We start from the raw sequence: 9,429 nt of genomic DNA on the forward strand, positions 1-9,429 counted from the left end.
TATATAACAATCAACCTGGAGAACCATCAGAAGTCTAGCTGAACAGAAGTTTTATAACTAAGGATATAAAGAAGAAGCCACCTGGAGACTGGTAGGAGGGGCAGAGATGCAAAACGAGCTAGCTCCAAACCTCCTTATGGCAGTTGAGAACTGGGAGGGATATCTTGGCACAGAGGCTTACCCCAGAAGAGCAAGGGACTCCAACCTCAAAGCAGTCTCCCCAGCCCAGAATACTGATGCCAGAAAGAGGAGACCCCACAACAGCTGGGTGTGAAAAACAGTAGGGATTCCAACCACCCTGGAGGGACGCAGGGCTGAAGAAAACCCAGATGTCCTCTTAAACAGCCTGTGCACAGACTCTGTCAGTCACAGGCACTCACCTTGGGCTCCACTAGATGGACAGTAACTAGGAGGGTGTCAGAGACATATGGGGATCAGGATGAAGTGTGTGGCTTGTAGCAAGGGCTGGGGTCCATCTCCTGGGCAGCTGGTAGGCAGGCACCATCTTTCCTGTGTTGAGAGCCCTCCCCCACAGGCAAAATCTGAATCTGATTGGCTGGGTTAGATCTATTGCTCCACACTGCTGACTCACTGGGACCCCACCCCACCCAACTCCCCCAACACCAGAAGCATTTTCTCAAGAGAAGCCAACCCAGCCAGAATTGCACTCTTTCTTGAAAAACTACCAGAGTCCACAGGCCCCAGCCAAGTTGCAACTGTCCTACATGTGCTCTGAGACTTTTGCTGAGTAGCTCCAGGCTCAGCACTGGCACCAAACCAGAGTCTACATTAACCTTGTGACCACAACTCTTTCCACTCTAGTGATTCCATGAGAGCCCGCCTCAGCCAACTTGTGTACTGCATGAGGCTTTATCAGTGGCTGAACCTTAATCTTTTTGCTGCGATGTTCATCTACAGTCGCATGATATTTCCATGCCATTGACTGTGGCATTCAACTTTACCTCACAAGTTCAGTATTCCAGAAAGGAAGTTTAGAAAAGCAAATGTACATTTTTCTAAATTTTTGTGTTTTTCAAGAATGAATAACAATAGAAAATGTTTATACTTTAAAGTAATCATTTATTTTAATAAAATGTAATACCTTAGCTGTATTTAATTAACATATAAATGCTATAATTATTTTCTGTGTATTTCTGACACATTTTGGAGAATAAACTTGAAATCAATTAACGCAATGAAAAGGTTAAGGGAGCCGACAGGTGGCATCAGGCCTAAGGGTATTCTGGCATTTTGCAGAGCTACCCCAGGCCCAGTACTAGTGGCAAACCTTCTCCATCCCAGCATGCCTCTCCCATGTGCCTCCAGGGTTAGCACAGGCAGCGAACAACAGCAGATCGCTTTGTAGCTCCTACAAGGTAGTCCCTGGCCAGTCAGAGGCAGTGGGTGACCAACCTGAGCCTACACTGGAGCCCCTTGCAAGAGGCCCTAGAGCCAACATACTTGGAGGTTGGCTAAGGCCACAGCAGAGCACCACTCAATTAGCCCCACAAGCAGCACACACAAAGTGGTCTCAACAGGCACCAGAGCCCACTAGGGTAAATCCTGCTCATTGGGATAAGCCCCCCACATAGTGGCGTGTAATGGATGTGGCCAAATCCCACAACCAATCAGCCTGAGGGTCAGTCTCACCCAGTAACATGACAATAGCAATCAAGGCTCAACTGTAACAGTAGGGTAACACAGCCCACACAAGGGACACTCCTGGAGCATCTGGCTCAGGTGTCCAGGGAAACTGTGCCAGGACCCCACAGGGTACCTACAACATAAGGCCACCTGGCTAAGACTGGGAGACACAGCAGCTCTACCTAATACATAGAAACAAACACAGAAAAGCAGCCAAAATGAGGAAACAAAGCAATATGTCCCAAATGAAAGAACAGGATAAAACTCCAGAAAAAGAATTAAATGATACAGAGGTAAGCAATCTACCAGAGACAGAGTTCAAAACAATGGTTATAAGAATGCTAAGGAAATTTAGTGAGAACTTCAACAGACAGCTAACAAACATTAAAAAGTATATAGAAACCATAAAAATGAACCAATCAGAAGTGAAGAATACAATAACTGAAAAGAAGAGTGCACATGAAGAAATCACCAGCAGAATAGATGAAGCAGAGGATCAAATCACTGATTTGAAAGACAAAGTAGCATAAAACACCCAATTGGCACAGCAAAAAGAAAAAAGAATTTTAAAAAATGAGGCTAGTTTAAGAGGCCTCTGGGGTAACATGAAGCATAACAACATTCACACCATAGGGATACCAGAAAGAGAAGAGAGAAAGCAAGGGATTGAGAACCTATTAGAAGATATAATGACTGAAAACTTTCCTAACGTGGCGAAGGAAATAGACAGACAAGCCCACAAAGTTCAGAGAGTCCCAAACAAGATGAACCCAAACAGGCCCACACCAAGACACATCATAACTAGCATGGCAAAGGTTAACGAAAAAGAGAATTGTAAAAGCAGAAAGAGAAAGGCAACTAGTAACTTATAAGGGACTTACCATAAGACTGTCAGTTGATATCTCAACAGAGGTTTTGCAGGCCAGAAGGGATTGGCACAAAACATTCAATGTTTTGAAAAGCAAAGACCTACAACCAAGATTACTCTACCGACCAAAGCTATCATTTAGAATCAAAGGACAGATAAAGAGCTTCCCAGATAAGAAAAAGCTAAAGGAGTTCATCACCACCAAACCAGTATTACTAGAATGTTGAGACACTTCTTTAAGATGGAAAAAAAATTATCAAAATTATGAATAATAAAATGGCAAAAGCTACATATCTACCAATTACTTTCAATGTAAATGGATTGAATGCTCCACTCAAAAAACATGGGAGGAGAATGGATAAGAAAATAAAAACCCTTACATACACTGCCTACAAGAGAATCACTTCATATTGAAAGGCACACACAAATGGAAAGGAAAGAAATGGGAAAAGATATTTCATGAAAATGGAAACCAAAAAAAAACTGGGTAGCAATACTTATATAAGACAAAATAGACTTTAAAACAAAGGCTATAACAACAAAGAAGGACCCAGTAATCCCACTTCAGAGTATTTATCTGAGAAAAACCAAATGCCACTTCAAGAGGACATATGCATCCATATGTTCATTTGCGGCATTATTACAATGGCCAAGATGTGGAGGCAGCCAGGGTGTCTGTCAATGGAAGAAAGGATAAAGAGAAGGTAGTACATATACACAATGGAATATTGCTTGGCCATGGAAGGGAATGGGTTCTTGCCATCTGCAGCGGCATGGATGGACCTGGAGGGTACTGTGCTGAGTGGAGTGTAAGACAGAAAAAGACAGATGCAATGTGATTTCACTTATATGTGAAATCTAAAGAACAAAACAAACAAACAAAACAAAAAACAGAAACAAACTCATAGATACAGAGAACATATTGATGGTTGCCAGATGAGAGAAGGGTTCAGGGTGAGTGAAAAAGGGAAAGGGATTAAGAAATACAAACTGGAAGTTACAAGATAGTCATGAGGATGTAAAGCATAAGGAACACAGCCAAAAATATGGTAATAACTATGTATAGTTGAGTACTAGACTAGTCAGGGGGATCATTTCTTATATTATACAAGAGTCTAAGCACTCTGCTGTACACCTGAAATTAATATAAAATAATACTGTCAACTGTAATTGAAAAATTAAAAAGGGGGGAAAGGTAAAGGGGAATAAGAGGTCCAAATTTCCTGATATAAAAAAAAACAAGTCATGAGGATATAACATACAGCACAGGAAATATAGTCAATAATATTGTGATACCTTGGTACGATGTCAGATAGTTGCTGGACTTATCATGGTGATCACTTCTTTAGGTATATAAATGTTGAATAACTATGGTGTACACCTGAAACTAATATAATGTTGTATGTTAGCTATATTTTAATAAAAATCTTTTAAAAAATCATTTGATTTTATTGTATTGTAAGAGTTGAAGACATATACTTACCTGTCTTTTCCAAAAAGAGACATTTTTAGTAAAACCAACCTTGGATTTACATAAGATCTTAAAGTTTTCAATGAACCATTTTGTGCTTTAACTTAAGGGCAAAAGACCAAACTCTCATTATTCACTTTCATATCCACAGTATACATAACAGATCTGAACCATAGGAAATGTTTAAACCATGATTTTCAGATCAACCTGTCACCTTTTACCCTCTTCTCCCCTTTGCTATCATATCTTGGTCATTGCTCCACATTCTTTGAGCATTTGGGGGAAAGGGATAGTTTTAGTTATTTTTACAGTGTACATGCATTATTTTTGTGATTAACAAAAATAACAGTTAAAAAATTAGCATTTTATTCACCTTCCTCTCCATATCAAATCATGCTTTATCCTGCCATAAATTCAATACCCACATGCAATCTACCAGTGCTGAAGATCTCTTGTTTTTGCCAGAGTTGCCTCCATTCTTCTCTTAACAGCACCTTTGTTTTCCTTTGAGGGAACTACCCCTATCCCATTTCATGCAGTCTTGTTGAACCCTCAGTCTCTTGGCCAAGTGGGTGAGCACAAGACCCCAGTAAGGCCATGTAAACATTAACCTTTCTCCTCAGTATTTGAATTCTGAGCAGTAATACAAGAACAGATGATGGCAGAGCCGATTGATCCCAACTATGGTCATCGGAAGAGGCTTCCTAATACCTATACTACCAAAGCCACAGACTTTCAATATTTCTGAGGCATGATTGTTCGGCCTGACTTTTAATTCTGTGAGCTACCCAATATACTTAAAATAAATCCTTCCCCTTCCTGCCCCCACACATGTGCCCTTAAGTTAGAGTTGGTTTTTGATTGTTTGGGACCAAACCGCTCAAGGACCTTGGGGTAGGCCACATCTCATCTACTGTCCCTCTTCCAGACTCCTCTTCTCTTCCCTTACTTTCCTGATAGTTTAAAGAACTATTCATTTCAATGTTCAACATTCATTCCTTCATTTCAACCTCTCTAGCCAATATCCTCAACTTACTTGTGCCAGGTCTTTCTATTTAACTATGTGTGATAAAAATTGCCTTCTCCACTCCTAGCACTGGGGCCTGCTGGAGAAAACAGGTTGGTGTCTCTACTCATTTTCAGTTTCTATTCTCAGGTCTTCCATATCGCTCAGAAATCTTTATGTTTTTTTTTTTTTTGTTTCTAGGCCTTGATTATATAGTCAAAGAACTGTACTTGCTCCACTTTCCTCAAATCTCCAATTAAGTCACTCCTTCTCAGCAATGTCTGCAAAGAGAAAATGTAACCTATAGGATGGAAATTCACTCACGTCCAGCAGGAAACTCTCAAGCCAACCTGTACTGAACCTATTATCCCCTCCCACTCTCTACTGAAGTGGGAACACGTTCTTCTTCATACTTAAAACAAATTCTCAGGATTGCACTCCCATCCCTCTCTACTGTCTGAGAGAAGCAGCTTTATCAACTACCTCTGTCTCTTTCATGAACATTTCCTCACTCTCCAGATTGGCACCTTGTCAAAAACAATTCTTTCCTGAATGAGTCTCCTTTTAGCTTCTGCCCTATCTTACTCTTCTCATTCACAACTAAATTGAAATAGTTGTGTACCTGTCCTGTTTGTGGAGGAAGAGAAATGGGGATGAGGGGAGGAAAAGTGGGAGCAGCATGAGAGCCAGAGCCTACCTGATACAGGATGAAGATGGCATCACACAAAGGTCAGTGCCATGTGAAGAGTCCAAGCCTGAGTATATGAGAGTACATCCATGGAAAGGGACAGCCTGATGTGGGTGGCAAAGCCCACTTAGGGAAAGAATACATGTACATAGGCGAGGGATCAGCAGTGGAAAGAAGAGGTTGACTACATACAATGGGATTGAGCAAATAATATAATAAGGCCAATGGGAGCCAGGTTTCTCAATGTCAAAGAAGGGAGTTACATACATGGAAAGGGAGAAAATTAGAACAAACCCTGAGATACTGGATTAGAACTGATGGTATCAGTGTATACTCATGGTTTGATAGATATGCAAATGTGTGTATATATTCATATATCTATCTATCTAGCTCTCTCCACTAAGAAAGGCTTGAAGCACTATACTCCAAAAGCAAAGAGCACACTTAATGCCCAGATCTTGTCTTCTAAACATTATTCTCCACTAAAAAACTCAGGGCTAAAATGGCTGATTCCAGGTCTAAGGCAGGAAAAGTACAAGATAAACTTGTTAATATCTTGTGACAGAAAGAAAGAAAGTACTCAAAAAGTGATGGAGACGTGACAAGAGAACACAAAAGCCACATGGAAGAGGCTTCCAGTAGCTAAATTGGGAACAATTTGAACATCAAGATAAATGATGATAGTAATGAATTAAGGCCCATAATAATCAATAGTACAATAAATAAATAAACAAATAAATTGAAAGTTTGATGAAAAATAGGATACTTGGAAAGTCTCAAAGAACTTCCCCAACAAAACACTAATTTCCAAGGGAGAAAAAAACTAACTTAACATTTGAAAATCTGGACAGACACATGCTTCATTAAGTGACCATCAGTAATAGGGCAAATCAAAATTGTCATCTGATAGAATTTAATGAGAAGAAAATAGGTGTTCCTGTAAAATCTAATAATTTAGACTTTTTCAACTGAACCACAGAACATGGTGATGATTTTCTCAACTCTCTGAAGAATGGTACATAATTAACACCATTCTAGGTGTAATGAAAAAATTAATTTTTCTCATACAATAAATGTCTTAGGATATTAGGCTTACTTCTCTCCCAAAACCCTCGTTGGAAAAAGGCTCACACGTACATTCCATAACATAACCGGTCTGTCACCTTCAAAATGGCAAGGCTACTAAAGACCAGGAAGGACTGTATTGCTGCTTCCAACTAAACAAACCATAAGACGCATGACAGCTATATGCAACAGATGATTGATTCTGAACTGTATCTGTTTGTTCTAAAGTGCAGTATTGAGATAACTGGTGAAATTTGATTGGAATTTGAGAATTAGATGGTAGTAATGCAATGTCAATGATTTTTGTGGTTGTATTTTGGTTATGTCAGCAAATGTCCCTATTTGTAAGAAATATACAGTCAAGTATTCGGGGTGGTGGAGCATCATAATGGCAAATTACTTTTAAATGGGTCAGGAAGAAAAGGTCTGCATACTGTGCCTGCAAATAGTCTGTACATTTCTTATTGTTTCAAATATTTAAAAATCAAGACAATTAAAAATGAATATAAAACTGAATATAAATTCATCATCATCCTTACTTCTTCCCTGTGTTTCTCACCTCAGTGAAAGGCTCCACCATGCCCTCACCAAGGTGCCTAAGCCAGAAATCCAGTGTCATCCTTGACTCCCCTTCCCTCCACTATCATACATCCAATCAATGTGTCTTCCTCTGCACCCATATATATAATCACACAGCAAGTTCTATTGATTCTACATTCTAATTATCTCTTGAACTTATCCATTCTCTCTAGTTTCTCTGATAGTACACAACTCTGGCCACCATCACCACTCTCCTGTATTACACAAAGAGCCTATTTTAGTCTCCATGTCTCCTCCAACCCATTTTCCACACATCAGTCTGAGTTATTCTAAAATACAAATAACATCATGTTATTCCCCCTTTAAAATCCTTCCGTGTTATTGGTTGCTCCTAGAATAAAGTCCACACTCCTCACATTGCCATACATCCTGGTTTGCCCAAGACAGTTTTTGTTTATTTTTGTTGTACCAACACAATTATTATTAGCCTTCCCTGGACTCTAAAGGACAATTGCATGTTCTGGCTAGCTATATGGTTCTGATAATCTGGCTTCTGTTTACTTCCCTAGACTGATCATTAAATAATCCCGATTGCCCTGTCCTCTCTGATGAATCTCGACTCTTCTGGGAAGGCTCAACCTGAACACTGCACTAGGGTTTATTGCCTTTGCTAGATGTTCCCTAACACTATACTAATTCTATTGGCAAAACATATCTATTGCATACATATCTCTATTGTAACTATTTGTTTGTATTCCTTAAACTGCAAATTTTGTAAAGGTAACTCCATTTAGGATGTGACCTTGAGCAAGTTACTCGACCTTTCAATGCCTCAGTGTCCCACCTGCAAAATGAGGATAATTGCATTATTGTTAAGATCAAATGGTCAAAACATGTAAAGAGCTTAGCCTACCATCTTCATCATTTTATGTTTAAAGAATTATGCAAATAGTCAAATGTATTTTTCCCTCTAGAGCTCCTTAAAATTGTCTTCTTTTCATATCTAATCTTTTGTTTTATGTACCCTATTTATCAAGCAAGTTGAGTTAAAGATTGTTTCTTCTTAACACAAATATAACAAGTCTCTCCTTATTAGAGTTCTTTTCAACTGTATTTATATCCTTAAAAACAAAACAAAACAAAACATGTTCTTACCGAAAGTTATCTTCTGGGAAATGAGATAATACCAGAAACTATTAGCACCACTCAGGCAAGGACTATTTCTTTCTTCCCTGTCCTTGTAAATAAACAGCAAAGCCCACACAGCAAATTCTACATATACGATGTCTAGAAAATATATGTGTAAGAAAAACATACTTAAACATATTATAAAACAGTGAAGGCCAAATGTATAAATTTGTGGAAAACAATGTTTTCTAACACTTAATAGTCATTTATCAATAACTAAACATTGTTTCAAAGAGGGAAGCCCTATTGTTACAAAGAATAACAACTCAACTATTTAATGGGCTTTACAGACTGGGCATTGCATATAATACATTATAAAGCTCTTTTGAGTCACAATTGTGAAGAAAAATATGTGGGTATTTTCTAACTCTATCTTATACTATATTTCTTTTATAAATTTTAAGCTAAAAATTCTGGCTTCCAGAAGTGAAAATTTAAAATTACATGCTTGTACATGTGTTCTCACTGACCACACTCTTTCTCTAAATCTAACTCTTGTATCAGGTTTTACCTTTGCTATTTATATGATTTTATCATAGATCTCCTTTGTTTAGTAAAGTACATAAGATAATTCACTAAACACATGGCTAGAGCTTTTCGTTTAATTATTAAGGGAAAACTAATTTATCTTTCCAGGAGTTAAATTCATACAAATTTAATCTACAGCACTCATCATTGCCATGCTTTCTGATATCTTTCAAGTATCCAGAATATTATATCTCATCTCCATCATAAATCCATAAAAATTTTTCTCCATAGTAAATACTGAATTATTTTCCACTTAATTACTTCATTGTTTCTAAAAATAAAAAATATTTTAAAAAATATATGTAAAATCATTTAAAATTACATATAGAGAGTGTGAAAAAAACGTATGTACATTTTAAGAAAGGAAAAAATATTAAAATTTTAATACTCAATATATACCAATAACAAAAGATGAATACAAGTCACATTTG

The sequence above is a fragment of the Hipposideros armiger genome, unplaced genomic scaffold (assembly GCF_001890085.2).
Source record: "Hipposideros armiger isolate ML-2016 unplaced genomic scaffold, ASM189008v1 scaffold_57, whole genome shotgun sequence".
Taxonomy (NCBI): Eukaryota; Metazoa; Chordata; class Mammalia; order Chiroptera; family Hipposideridae; genus Hipposideros; species Hipposideros armiger.